We start from the raw sequence: 16,472 nt of genomic DNA on the forward strand, positions 1-16,472 counted from the left end.
GGCCTGGGCCGAACTGGGCTAGACTGATTTTTTGACTTTTTTGGTTTTTCTTTTTGAAAATTTTTGATTTTTTTCTAAGTAAAAGTGTAAAACTAAAATATTTAACTTTCCTTTGAGCTTTGGCCTTTGGAAACTATTTGAAAAATTAAGAAATGAGAAATCTAACACATAAATGAAAAAAAAATGCTTAACCAGATAAGAATCAAGAATGATGGAACAACAAATTGAAAGTAAAATATGAATTTTATTTCATTTAAATTTGATTGATACAAATTACAAAGCATACAATGGTTGGATACTTGGATGAATGAAATGTGAAAATGGAATTAATTAATAAAATATAAAAAATAAATTATAGTTATAAATTGAAAATACAAAATTACATTGCTAACAAATAACAAATAAACTAATTAAAATTAAAACAAAATTTACAATAATTTGTAAAAAAATAAAAAATTTTATACAACTAGTCAACTATTGTTCATGAACCATGAATTTCATCATCTACTTGAGGTGAAATATCTAGTTTATGTAGTATCATGCCCTCCTTTGTCTTGTAATCTATCTTCTGCATCTAGCCAATCCTTAAAGCAGATGCACATTTCTATACTTTCATCATTCATGCAACTTCTCTTGTTGTCCAACACCCTGGTACCTGCATTAAAACAACACTCCGATGGAACTGTAGACACCGGAGGGCTTAGTTGATCACGTGCCATGGCGGCAAGAACTGAATGATTTTTTGAATGTTCACTCCACCATGCTAAAATATCAAAATTATTTGTTCCCTCACCTAAACTAGAAAAATTTGCTTGTAAATAAAAATTAAGTCTAGTAAATGAACTTGTTGTAGAAGTAGTAGATTTCTGCCTTCTACTTATTAAATAAAAAAGTTTTTCTCTTCTACTACTGGGCTCAAGATCAGAAGTAGAAAATCTGAAGATGTTAGATGTTGTACAAGTTGTAGGATTATTTCCTACTGCTTCAAATAATCAGATTCATATAAACTATACATTTCAAATAATAAATTATTAATTTCTTCTTTTTTTATTTCCAATTTCAATATTCATATTTTCACAATATGTTTCAAGTAAAATATCTAAACCATTTTTCCTAATCCTAGGATCTAATATTGTAGCTGAGCAATAAAGGGGAGAAATGTTCTCCCAATATTTTTTAAATTTATTTTCCATTATTTCAACAATTCATTTAAATTGTGGATTATTTCTTCCTCCTCATGTGTGAGAAAATGTTTGCTCAAATGGCCAGTACCACCCTTGCTACAATAGCTAAAGTCTTTTCTACATTTTTGCCAAACTGCTCTTTTCCCCTTCCCCTCAACATCCTCTATTCTAAATATTTTCCAAACCGGGCTACTAAACTTGGGGAATTGGTTTTGGGAATAGTCCGCCATTTTTTTAAATTCTAAAAAAATAAAATTAATTTAATTGGACTTACTCGGATTGCTGGTTCAGAATCCCAACTTGATTTCAATAGTTAATAGGGATGTTCACGGGTCGGGTTGGGTCGATTTATTGGGGTTTTCCCAACCGACCCGACCTGGTCGGGTTACCTGAGGTGGAAACCGAAACCGACCCACTGGTAGGCCAAACCGACCTGGTCGGTTTGAGTCGGGTTGGGTTGGTTTCAGTTTTGCTCTTGTACAAAAGGACACCTAATTGAATTCTAATTGTAATTTCCTAATGGGTTGCTTATTTGGTGTAGAAGATTATAGAAAGTTAGGAACTAGGATAGATTGCCTATTATAATTGTAATTGCCTAATGGGCCTTCTAGTTCTAGTAGAAGACTAGTTATAGTTAAGTAGGAAACTACTCAAACTAGGAACTGCCGAACTAGTAGAAGACTAGTTCGGTTTGGGTCAGGTTGGTTTCAATTCACACAAGAAAATCGAAATTGACCCGATATATCGGTTTATATATTTGCCCAACCCGAAATTGACCGGTACTGATGAAAACCCGGCCGACTCGGGTTGGGTCGGTCAGGGTTGGTCGGTTTGGTCAGGTTGGACATTCTTATGAACAGCCCTAACGGTTAAAGCCTTTCAATGTCCAAGCCTCCCAAATTACTAACTTGAGATACTTGAGTTGGTTGAGCAAGGTAGCAAGTCTTCTTTTTTTTCTCACTCAAATTGTAAAGAATGTATGAGAGAGAGAGAGAGAAGAGATCAAGAGAATTGTTGAATGTTGAATTGGTGTGATGGAAAGAATGGTGGAGGATAGGGCTATTTATTGGGATTGAAAATATTCCATTACCCAAAATACCCTAAAAACTAGTTGTTTTTAGTTGTTGGGAGGGGTATTTTGGTCATTGTAAAGTTATTTATAAATTTACCCAAAAAGACTCCCTAAACTAGTTGTTATATAGCTATTGGAGGGTATTTGTGTCATTTTCCTCTCCATAAGCAAAATACATAAATACCCCCCTATATAGCTATTTATAGTTGTTAGGGGGTATTTATGTAAAAAAACCCCAAAAAAGCTGAAACTAGCCATTGGGGGAGGGGGCACTAGACGACTAGTTTTTGGACGGGCTGAGCACAACCCACTATGGGCCTTGTGGGCCATGCCGGCCCGTAGGCCACGGTCGGCACGACGCACACAGTTGTACCGGTCCATGGATTACGATCCCCTGGCCAACACGACACAAACCATCATGTTGAGCCTAGCACGGCCCACGGGCTGTTGTGCCGTGTCGGGCCGGGCCAGTCCAAATTCATGTCGGGTCGTGTTGGGTCGTAGGCAGCACGACCCAATTTACATCTCTAAGTATGGTGTGAGATAGCTAGATGTATTGGAAAAATTGGAATCAACAAAGTAGTATTTCCCTAGATGTATCAATGACGAGAATCAACCATGGCAATGAAGTTTAGGAGTTAATGTAGTAAACATGGTGATTTGATAATTCTCACTTTGAGGGGATGCTAGGAAGTGGATGTTTGTCCTAGAAATGGCTTCTTCAAGGATCCTAGAATCATGAGCCAAACCCTCTCATCCGGTGCCAACACATTTGAAGTGCAAACCTTCTTCCTATCTTTAAAGGGGATTTGCTTATCACATGGTACACAAGTTGATACTTGAGTTCCATCTATTGCCCCCCCACAATCCTAGAGAGTTAGACCATTACTACCTTAATCCACTTGTATATATATATTTTAAGTACCTTAAACATAGGAAAATATCTGTCAGGTCTTTTGATGTGTGTTGGTACTTCTATAAATGATGGTGAAGTAATGAGATCCTTCCTTAACTTGCATATTGCTCTGACCACTTTCTTTATATGGGTGTTAATGTTTCACGTTGAGTGTTAGAGTTGCTCAACCAATGCACGATTTCTATCGTTTTGGCATATGGTGAGCAGAAAAATTACAAGAGCCTCCTCAATCGTGGTGCTTGTATTTTTGAGTAGACCCCTATCTCTAAGAAGATTAGCAAAGTTTTTAAATACATGGTGCTCCATCCTAAATTGTTCACAACACTTATTTGGGTTTTCAAAGTCGTTTAGTAGTTCTTCCCACATGCAATTGTGCCAATCAAAGAGGAGGTGTGGCAGAGTTGCTTAGTTATTCGAGGTGCATGTGTCTAACAATAATGGAATTACAATGATATTGACTATCAATTCATCCTCCTCCGAGGATAAACCAGTCTTGTCCCTAATTTCATGACCACTATGAGAGGCATTGCTATAGTGGATAGTCCACTATTTAGGATCATAAACCTTACTCAGTAAACCTTTTATATAAGAGAAATATAGGTGTACATCAAACAAACATAAGCTACAGAAAAAATTCAACAATATACACAAACTATCCATACAACAAACCATAAACATGCATCACAAATGCATCAAAGATCCATAAAGCAATAAATGATAAGTGTAAGAAACAGAACTCACAAGTGCATCGAACATATATCCACCAAAACAGTTCATCAAAAGATTCATAAAAACTACTAGTGCATCAAGCCTAACTAAAGAGAAGGCAGTAAAATTTCATGTCTAAAAAAACACAAAAAAGACAAGTCAACTACTGAATTACTAATTAGTGATGTTAGGGATCATCATCGACTAAGGCATGAAGCCTTATAACCCTTAAATCTGGAACAATTATAATGAAGGAATGTCTCCAAATGTCCTATTGAAACAACTTTTTTTCCTTATGATAGCAAGTTGGAGGAAGGTCCTACACTTGGTATATGTCATTAAGAATTTGAATGCATTACACCAAGCTTGTAGAGAAAACTTCTACATGCTCCCTCTCCATGTGTTGCTTTTGCATCTCATACTTCACCTTACTAACCTCTGTCCAATTAGCAAGTGCCTTCTCAATGCTTGGCAGAAGGCAGATCTTCTTTCCTTTCCTCATGGATGATGGAGCCATTTGTGTCTCTCAAGAACTTGGGTTGGTGTGACATTGCCACCTACATCTACAATATTTGGACTAGCTTGAGACTCACTTGTGTATGGTGTATCTTGGTCATTATACAGGTGAAGAATACACTCGTTATGATTGCTCAACTACAATGTTTGGATCTTCATCATTGACATACCCATGATCACTAGTTGCATGTGTTCCCTCATATATGTAATGCAAATCATCCCAATTACGACAAACCTTCGTGCGGAACTTTTTAGACATCTTTTCTTCCACATATATGCAAACGAATCAATATTTACAACAACACTTACATATGAAACAAATCAACTCAAATGGCAACTTACATTGCAAACTCTTCCCAAACTTCTTCACTAGCAGTAGACATCATTTTAAGTGGGTCAATCGCAAAGCCAACATGGTTAATAAGGGACAAGTACTCATTTCGTCTCTTCTGCAGAGCATGAAACTTGTTCTTAAATTGATGGTGATTATAGTTCTTCTTGTGCAACTCATTAAATTTAGTGCCAATGGAATTCCAACCTTCGTTGCTGAAAGTCCCTGTGGACTTGTTATCGGCCGGCACCATTTCAACCATCAACCTTATAAAGGTTTCCTCTTCATTCTCTATCCATGCTGCGCTATCCACCCCACTTTTAGACTCCTCTCCGCCAATCTGTTGTGAGGAAATCTTGGTATGCAAGTTTTTTTTTTTTTAGTGAAGAAATCAACACAAAAACATGAGTATCAAATCAGTGGGTTGATCTTATTCAATTCTCCTTCTTCCTACCCTAAGTCAATACTGACCTTTGGTTTGTTACAAGTTGTTCTTTGTAGGCACACTTCACTTGTTGTCTTGACTGTTGCAAGGAAGTTGAATTGATCTTCCATTGTCCAAGGGATATTAAGGATTAAAAACCAAAATATTTGAGTGCACCCACTAATCATAGCCTAAAGAACAATAGGAAAGGCCAAAACGGATCTGATTTGAGGATTGAGACAATAATAACAGGTTTCACTGTTCCCAAAGGGTACCTAATAAATGGTTCTAGAATATCAACTATGGTTTGCTGTTGAAGCCCATTAAGAAGGTAAAGAGCACATTCAGGCCTAAGCAATATCACACCATATAAAGGAATGACTAAGAGGGGTTTAGATGTTAGGAACTAGGAAGTTTCACTCCCAGGAAGAGGGTTAATCTTCTAGTGTGCTGGTTGGCAGAGTAGAGATGTATGATTTCATGACAGTTTATGACTTTATGCTTGTTATCTCGCTATGATAGTTGATATCAGTATGACTCTAATGCTTCTAGCATTTAACCAAAATGCCTTGTCAACTCTTCCAGTATCCATACCATTAGGTGTGTTGTTTTATTTCTTGACCCGTCTCCTATTGGAAGCTTTTGTTGTACAATGTTCTAGAAAGAAAACTAACTTTTTATTTTTTGTATGATTAGCCTTTTGTTTGCTAATAACAGGTTGTTTCTTCTCTATTTAACTCTTGCATATAATTCCTTACTTTCTCCCTTTCCTTCATCTATTGCTGCTTCTCATGTTTCCCAATGATTTTTGTAATCCATTTTATCCATGTGAAAAAAAAAGGTATTTTTTAGCTTGTTTGTTTTGTATGTAGAAATCTTGCATTGAATCCCCTAATGGTAATTTTGTATGTATAAACCACAACCATTGTGTCATCTGTCATAGGATAGGAAATAAAAGAAACTTAGATGTGGAAGTGAAATAGTTGAATGGGGAATAAATTAAATAGTCAAGCTTTAAAATTTTGTTTGATAAAAATAGTTGTGCATTGGTATGAGTTATGACCAAATCCAAATGTTAAATTGAGTTTTTATACATAAAAAAAAAAGAACTGAGTGGTCTAATAGTTGCAAAGATCAACTTGTTGATCATAATGAAATGGACAATTGACATCCCATTCACTCATCTCCATTTTCACACCAGTTCTCAAACCAAAAAAAAGGTAAGATTTTCTTCAAACATGAAGAAAGTAAAGCAAAAAGTAAATAGAGATCTGGAAAAAAATGCATCCAACACTAGATTTGGAAAAAAAGGAACTCTAAACATGGATTTGGAAAAAAGAGAACTCTAAACAGTGATTTGGAAAAAAGAGAAAATGAATCAACATCCAATTGGCAAATGAAAATGTATTTTCATAATAAAAAAAACACAACTGGTGGGTAACCTCCAATTAGCAAATGTACCTTCGAGTTAGGTACGAAAACAATAAGAGCCTAGAAGGTCTGCTCATGGAGGAGACTTGCGTGAAGGTAATAGATTTGTGAAAACAATAATAAAACATGAATATCGGCGACAACGAAATAGTACAAGGTTTCAGGTTGACGGTGGTCTTATTGATGACAAAACGATGGTAGTAGGTCTCTCCAGATGTCATGAAAGCGGTGGCAATTCTCAAACAATGGCGGTAGGTCTCGAGGTTCTCTTCGCATGGGATGCATGGGATCAACTTACTCGAACCACCATGTCAGCATCCACATTAGTGCCACATCAGCAAGAGGTTTCAGGAAAGGCCATGCCGTTGGGGGAAGCGAGAATTTGTTGCTACCCCAAAGGCTCTAGGCACACAAATCTATGCATTTTAGTTTCTTATCATTTTTTCAATAAAATGGTGAACTAAACCATGGTTCAACCCTCAATAAACACCCACGCCTAGCTGGCGTAGATGTGGCAACAGTTTTTTAATAAATACCCATGGAACCAAACACACACTATCTCTAATCTAGGGCATAGGAGGAGGATGGAGCATGTGTTGGACATGAAGGGGGGTGTTGTCTAGCCTAATAGGTGTAGAGTTTTTTACCTTTAGGTTAGAATGTGTGTCCTTATTTGTGAGAGAGCATGATTATTTATAGAGTTTCAGGGAGGATTCTAGAAGGGAATAGAGGATTGAGATTTGAGTTTGGGTATTTATACAATGTTTTTGGAGGGAGATTAAAGGTGAGAACGGGATTGCATGACATTTTTGTGAGAGATTTTCTCAATCAGTCAAGACAATAAGAGGAATGTTTTACAAATTTGCCTAAATTGAACATTCCAAGTTTAGATGATTGGCTTGATCAACTAGAGACTCCTTAGTTGGCTAAATTTTAAATCTTAAGATAGTTGTAGAGGCTGGGAGAAATATCTAGTTGTGTGGGTCCTTAGGTTCAAAGGTGTAGTAAAGAGGATTCCAAACGAAGGGTTTGAATCGAGTTTAACTTTTGGTCTCAAGATGGTGGGGTTAATAGTGTCAAAATTGGACAATCTAGATATCGTTGGACTTGGAATTTTGAGCTCTATGCATCTATAGGGCTGGATTTTTTTTTATTTTCTATTGGATATGGTTTAGGATAAAACGTGGTCCTGATTATAATCAGTTTTATCTTTGGGTCTTAGGTGAATGGGTAAACAATGTTGGATTTTGGTGATCTTGGTGTCATCGGATTTGTAATTTTGGGTCTATATAGCTATAGTGTTTGATTTCTATTTTGAAGTGAGATAAGCTTTTGGATCAAAATGGTTCAAATTGGATGATCAGAATTGGTTCTAGATTTGGGTCCTAAGATGAAAGGGTAGACCGTGTTGAGTTTGGGTGATCTTAGTGTCATCGGATTTGGAATTTTGGGCTCAAGGTGTCTATGGTGTTGGATTTTTGACTTGATGTGAGATGACATTCATGATCGAAATGATTCTAGGACTAGGGGTGTAAATAGATCGAATTCGGTTTGAATCAGACAATATCCGAATTTGATTTGATATTTGATATTGGAAATTAATATTCGAATTTTTGACTTCTATTAAATATTCGAATTCGACTTCTATTAAATATTCGAATTCGAATTCGACTTCTATTAAATATTGGAAATTAATATTCGAATTTGACTTCTATTAAATATTCGGAATCGGATTTTCGAATACTGTTGACATCCCTATTTGGGACGATAAGAATTGGTTCTGGCTTTGGGTCTTACGATGAAGGGGTAAATGGTGTCGGTTTTGGGTGATATTGGTGTCGTTGGATTTGGAATTTTGGGATTTACATGCCTATGGTGTTGGGATTCTTACTTGATGTCAAATGAGGTTTACGATTGAAATGATCCCAACTAGACAATTAAAATTAATTTTGACTTTGGAACTTAAGATGAAGGGGTAAATGGTGTCAGATTTGGGTGATATTAGTGTCATCGGATCCAGAATTTTGGGCTCTATACGCCTAAGGTGTTGGATTTCTTACTTGATGTGAGATGGGGTTTAGAACCGAAATGTCCCAATCGGACAACCAGAATTGGTTTCAGCTTCGGGTCTTAAGATGGCATAAACGATGTCGAATTTGGGTGATCTTGGTTCATCGGGTTTGGAATTTTGGGCTCAAGGTACTTATGGTGTTGGATTTCTAATTTGATGTAAGATGAGGTTCAGGATTGAAATAATCTCAATTGGACGATCGAAATCAATTATGGCTTTGAGTCTTAAGATGAAGGGGTAAATGGTGTCGGATTTTGGTGATCTTGGTGTTGTCGAATCTGGAGTTTTGGGCTCTACGTGCTTATGGTGTTGGATTTATAACCTGACATGAAATGAGATTCCGGATTGAAATGTCTTGATTGGAGGATTGAAATCGATTCTTGCTTTGGGTCTTAAGATGAAGGGGTGGATGTTGTCGGGTTAAGGTGATCTTGGTGTTACCGGTTCTGGAATTTTGGGTTGTACGTACCTATGGTATCGGATCCTAGAGGTCCAAAATTTTTTAAAATTCAAAAATGCCCTTGGGTCTACTTAGAGGTTAGTTATGTTTTGCATGGGGTACGTGATTTTTATGTGAGTTTAAGGTTTAAAGATTTATGAAAGTTTGTTCTCTTAAAAAAATCTTGGTTTTATGATTCGTCTTTATTTTTATCCTTTTTTTACTACACTATCTCCAAATCTTCCCTGTTAAGAACTTTCTTAAGGTCTTATGATCGTATCCTCCAAAAACCCTCGTAGCGTCCTTGACCTTGCTACTAGTTGGGCATGCTTAATTCATGACAAGGCTGATGATATGGTACAGAAGCTTAAGAACCTCCAAGAAGAAGTCCACAACAAGCTAGAGGTAGCCAATGCTAAGTACAAACAATATGTTGATGGAAAAAGGAGGAAAGTAGTATTTGATACGGGAGACTATGTTTGGGCCATTTTAATAGATGACCACCTACCGATTGGGCAACGTGGAAAGCTAGCGCCAAGGAAGGTTGGACCATGCGAGATAGTCAAAGTCATCAATGAGAATGCATATAGACTAAAGCTACCCAGCCATACACGTACCCATGATGTTTTCATTGTCAAACACTTGGTACCTTATGTTGGTGTTCAGTCAGATGATGATTTGAATCCGAGGAGGGATTCTCCCCAACTCGGGGAGGATGATAAAGTACAGGAGAAGGCTGATAAGTTCTATGCAAGTTGGGACCATTCCAAGACACATAAGAAACATAAATGACATCATCGGCCCATTTTAGTAAATATTTACCGATATAGCATCATCACAGGAATTCTATCTTTGTACGGCTTTATCATGTTGGCGCCATCTCAGAGTTTCCATCTTAGTTCATTTTTACCAAGATAGCATTATTTTGAATTTATATTCAATTAGGACTTTCCTTTTGAAAGATTTTTGTAGGACTCTATTTTGGAATGTTTTCTTAGATTTGGATTTTATTTTTAAAGAGTTTTAGTTGGATTCTATTATGGAGTATTTTCAGATTAGGATTAGGAGACATAAGGGTGTATGCCTATATAAAGAGTAGCTAGGGGAAGGCTAAGGTAGTTCTCTTGTTATCAATTTTCTCTCAATTATTTAGTGAAGAATTATTCTTCCTAAAATTTGACTTTTGCTCTTTTCTTTGAAGGCTTTTCCATGTGTTTCGTTTCCGTTCTGCATCACCAAACAATAAGGGTTTCTTTGAAACAGGACCAGTCCTACCGATTTTTCCATATCCACAAATCGAACCAAACCGATACCACAGGTTTCAACATATTATAAATATGTATATTATATTATAAATATAAATATATATATATATATAGAATATGTAGATAATATGTCGTATATATTAAATATATATATAATAATCATATAAATACATATATCATTCGATTTGGTTAACTAAACTTTTTGGTTTGGTTTTCTCAGTTCGGTTTGGCTTTTTATGAGCACCCCTAGTATTAGTGGAACAACTTCATGGGACTCTCTCTTTTATACTAGTTGCTCGGCACATGCAAAAAAAGAGAGAGTAGCACATGCATCTGTATGTATAAGAGGAGATAATGGAGAAAGGAAAATAAATGGATCAAAATGTTGGGTGGTAGTTTGATCATTGACTAATGTTATTACTTACAAAGGAATAAGAGTTAAGGATAGAATTAAGAAATTATGCAAATAATAAGGGTATTTTAAATGTATAAAAGTTTAGAATTGGGACCAAAACAAGAAACAAGGATAAAATAAGAAATTATATAAATAAAGGAAATATGTTGTAAAAATATAAAGGTTTAAACACAAACCTATTAATGAATTAATAGGTTATAAGGATAACATGAAAAATTAGTAAATAGAAGGGTATTATGGATACACGAAAGTCCTAACTAATTGGGAAGTAAACAAAAGATATATTGAATAAAAATTAGATAAAGAACAAGGGCATCATTTTAAAGATATAAAATTTGACCTATCAACGGATTAACAAATTAGAAGGATGGAATGGAAATTTGTACATATAGAGGGCGTGGAACTCTTTCGTTTATTATAGGTTTATGGATATATTAAAGTAAACCCTCAGACCAGAGGGCTTCAACTTGGGACAAGTGGCATCTTATGGATATATGAGAATACTGCATGCTTTTTAACAAATCTCTATAGTTTATTATCAAATGAAAGTAGGGAAACAAAAAAGAACTTTTACCATATCTCTATAGATTCGAAATTAACCCCTTATGAAAAAAAGTTGGGCACCATATCAAAATGAAACATTCTTTAATCTTTTTTATCATGCACGGCAGTGCAATAAGGACCGTTGGTTGCCCACTTCCTCCCATCCACTCAAATAAAACTCGGTCAGCAGACACACGTCCCTCTCCATGCTCCATCCATTAGGGAATCCGGATTTACACTTTCCAAAAGGTCACTCTCGTACGCGCGTGTCTTTTCTTCCTAGTCGCAATTCGCAAACGCGTACGAGGATTTATTCTATTCCACGCGTATGCTCAGCGCATGCTTTCATGTTCCACTGAAATCTTAAACGGGTCCCACTTAGTGAAGTTGTGAACACATCTTGCAGGGCTGGTGTGCTATTATTTTCATACTTAGTATTTGTATACTTAAGGAAAAGTGGACTATTTAGTTTACCTCTAGAAATTTTAGCTCTACCCGGCGGAGGACTGAATTATAAAAACCCCTTATATTTATGGGAACATATTTTGAATGCATACTTTAAAGGGCAGTTGCCAATATCTTTGTTTTTATTTATGGGAAGATATTTCCAATGCACAATCTGTAAGACGATTTTGTGAGGAATGACGCAGGAAACCTATGTGAGGCAAGCCATTTATTTTACTATCGCAGAGTTGTCACTGATGGTCCCCAAAAGAGTGGCTCGGATCCATACCCATGAGTTGTTCATACGTTAATTTCTACCCACGGGAGATCACAACTAGTATTGGGAAATGGGAATGTTTCATTATTATTCATGAGGATATCTTCCAATACATGGTGGTGGTGTTTTTGGGTAGGAATGTGTGAATAATTTGTGGGTAACAAACGTGTGATTTAAGCATGACATGTACTAGTGGGGACTCGTGCGATGCACTGGAAAATCTGAAAGATTTAATAATTTTATTTACTATTAATTAATAATAAAAATTTGTTGTTAATTAACTAAAAGTATTCAAAGTTATTATTAATATCTAAAATTTTAATAATTGTATTTTCACTTAATGTTGATTTACAGAAAATAATTATTGTTAATTTAATATGAACAAATATTTTCTAATAAATTTAGTTTTATTAATAACTTATAGTAGTTTTAATAATTTTTATTATTTTTAAATAAAATTTTGATTAACTTTAAATAAACAAAAATAATTACAAAAGCTAACGTTTTTATTAATTTCACAAATAATTAACAATTATATATGAATGACAACAGGGTGGGTTCAAGGTGGGGCACCCCATCCCTTTCCTTGCCCCATAGTCAAGACACTCTACCCCATCTCCACCTTGTCCCCAGTGTCAGGTGGGTTCAGGGCAGGACACCCCATCCCTGTCCTTGCTCCATAGTCAAGACACTCTACCCCATCCCCGCCCCGTTCCTAGTGTCAGGTGGGTTCAAGGCAAGGCAACCACTCCTCGATGTCGAGCGAGTTCAGGGGCAAGGCATCCCACTCATCGTCAAGGATAAGGAATCCTCGAATTTCCCCGCCCTGTCCCTAGTATTGAGCGGGTTCAAGTAGAGGTGTAAATTGGGTCATGTTGGGCTGAGCTTTGGGCCAGGCTAGGCCGCGGACCGGGCCAAGCTATGAGAGGTCCAGTTTTAGAGAAAAAATGAAAAAGATGTTTAAATTTTTATTTCATATGATTTTTGATGTATACAATTATTTATATATACAATTAGACCTATTCATGGGCCAGGTAGCCCAACGGCCCGACCCGGCTTGACCTGTTATTTTTAAGGTTTGGACAAAATTTTAGGCTCATGGGCTCAAGCATGGGCTTTCTCAAATAAGCCTGGCCTGATACTATTACATATATAAGTACTTATGTTATATATAATAAATAATATATATATATATATATATAATATCAATTTACTATTAGGAAATATAAATTAGTTTATTAACTCATTAAATTAATATAATATTGATTTATAAAAGTATATTGAAAATAAGACATTTTGTGTACAAATCGGGCTTCAGGCTTTATATAAGGGTTGGGCTCAAGCTCAAGATCTAGGCCCAATGGTTGGACCGGGCTCGGGCTTGGGCTTGAACATTTTCTGTTGATAAAGAGGCTCGTTTTAATTATAAAACTATGATTTTTTACAATTTAAATTTTTTATTTAACTCTAATCTAGTATAAAAAAATATATATAACATTTATATATATATATATATATGAATATAAAATTTGTTATTTAAATATTATATCCATATATGTATATAACTTCCAAGTTGAGCTTATTAGGAGTTGTTTAGCTTGGCCCTATCCGCTAAAGCCACCATTGGACTCCAAAAGTTTGATACCCAATTAGACTTCGGATATAATTATCCCTAATAATGTGTGGGCATGGTGCATGTCTCAGCTAGACCTAACTCAAAAGAAAATAGTTGCTTAGTCCTGCAAATTTATAGATCTAATAAGGTTAGGTTAAGTTATAGACAATTTCTTACTTTTTATTAATAATTATTAAAAGGGAAAATCTATGATGCGAGAAAGATATGGTATAGAAAAAGTTTTGACCAATCAAAACCCACCCATGAATTTTAATAAATAACATCTGATTCGCTACCACGTTTATGTTTCCATTTTATTGGTAAGTTGTTTTTTAGATATCATTTCTTTTCCATATCATAGTCGAACCCTTATTAAAATATTGTAGTTAGTAAATTTATGTATTTACTTAAATACAATTAAATGTAATTGTATTTAAATATTTCTAATTTCTTGGCTAAAACTAATTAAATGTAGTTTCTCATAATTAAATATAACTTTTTGGTAATTAAATGTAATTTTCTACTATTTATAGCTTAAATTATATTTACTGTTAATTATAGTTTAAAAATAATTGTTGTTAATTATATTACTATCAATAATTAAAATACATTACTTTTTCATTATTATTCAGTATTTCTTGCAATAAAATACAATTAATTTAATTTTTAATTATTTTTAGTGTTTTATTTAATCTTTAGGTTTTTCAGAATTTTTGTATTTTTAATTAACTTTTGATGTTTTTTCATTATTATTCAATAATTTTTGCATATGAGTATTTTCAATAAATTTCAGTATTTTTCATCATTTATTTTTGCATATTAGTCACTACAAAATTAAATTGCATTTGCTTTCAGTAAAAATAAATTAAATAACTAAATAAATACCAAAGTTAATAAAAAATACAGATGATTTTTAATATTTTTCAATAATTTCTGGCTTTGGTATTTTTAGTTATTTTTGGTATTTTTAATAATAAAATACTATTAATTTTACCTTTTAATTACTTTTATTAAATACCCTTAGTAATATTAAATATTGCTAATTTTCAATATTTTAACTATTTTTAGTATTTTAATTATGTTTAGGTTTTTCAAAACTTTTTAGATTTTTAATTAATTGTTTGTATGTCAAAACTATCAATTAATTTTTTTATTAACATTTACTAAGGTCTCAACTCATAAGTTATCTAATAATATAATTAAAACTATCAATTAATATTTTTATTTTTAAATTTCTTATTTTTTTGTTGTTTATTAAGTTGGATTTTTAAATGGAATTGAAACACATTTTTATTATTTACTAAGTTTTTCTAATATTTATTTTTAGTGAAAGTTTAGTGGATTTTTAAATTAATAATTTTTTGATTGATTAACCTCAACCTATTTATTTTGTTTGATTTATATCATGGTTTTTAGAACCAGACTGGATCAGAAAAATCGGGAACTGGTCTTGCTGTTTTACCCCATCACCGTTATTTTGCCAAAAACCGTTGATTTGGTTAGCAAACTGCTAACCCTGGCGGTCTAACTGTTTGAACTGTCCAATAGTTTCATTCATTTTTTATTTTTTTTTTGTTAGAACGGGCCATTCATTCGGTTCAAACGGGCGGACCGTTTGACCCAGAAATCGAACCTTTGACAAGTTCATTGTCCAGTTCGGTTTTAAAAACCTTGTTTTATATTGTTACTATTCTCTCTCTCTCTCTCTCTCTCCCTCTCTCTCTTAAATGTAATAATAACATGCATTAAAATGAGAGGCCTTTGAAAACCCAAAGAACTCTCCCTCTCTCTCTCTCTCTTAAATGCCTTTTGTAAATGTAACAATAACATGCATTAAAATCAAAGGCCTTGGAAAACCCAATGGTCTCTCTCTAATCGTGTGTAACTTTTTTAATCTAATCAAGATAAAAAATGATTATTGTTTTATATTTTTTAAAACAAAAGAAAATAAGTAAAAATGGAAAAAATGGAAAAAATAGATAAATAGCTTCTCTCAAAGGAAATACATGCTGACGTGGACAGACCAATTTTAATATATATATATATATATATATATATATATATATATATATATATATATATATATATATATTATAACATTTATGTTCCGGGCCAGCCGCGCTCGGCCCCCTATGGGCCCCGCGGGCCGTGCTGTGCCGCGGGCTAGGCAATGCCGACACACGGGCCACAAGTGACACAAAGATCTAGCTCTTCTACTTCTAGGGGTTTTTATATTTCTGAACTGTTTTTGTTTCACAAACCAGTCCCAAAAAGGAATATTTTGTTTTAATTTCATCATATCTTTGTACTAGAGTTCTTTAGTATGATTTCTCTCATTTTTAGAGAAATTCTCAAAAAAACATTTTTTTCTTATTTTTTGTGAGTTAAAACCTAACTTAATAAGGTCTTTGTCTATATAGAATTCTTCTTTGATTTCTAAAACATTTATTTCGAAATTTGCCTCAGTTGGCTCATAAGATTTACTGAGGGAGTATCCATTTGGGTTGTGTGATAATCCATTGGTGGTATATTGGCTATTGGTGTTTCATATGTAGCGTAAATAATGTCACGAGGAAGAGGTGATGTTGATAAATCCATCGATCTTTTAAAATAAGATCCTACTTCCAATGGTTTAGCATACGCTAGCCTGTATGAAGTTGACGCTCTCTTGAACCTAAGTTCAACAGATCCATCATTTCTCTAAATACAAATGCTAATTCAGTGGACTCTACTAGTCTAGGGGATTTTGCATAAGGTATCAACCAACTATCTGGCGACTTTATGTCTTTCCATATGATTTGCCTAGGAATAGTAACATTAT

Source organism: Nelumbo nucifera, chromosome 7 (genome assembly GCF_055504915.1).
Source record: "Nelumbo nucifera cultivar China Antique chromosome 7, China Antique-T2T, whole genome shotgun sequence".
NCBI classification, from domain to species: Eukaryota; Viridiplantae; Streptophyta; class Magnoliopsida; order Proteales; family Nelumbonaceae; genus Nelumbo; species Nelumbo nucifera.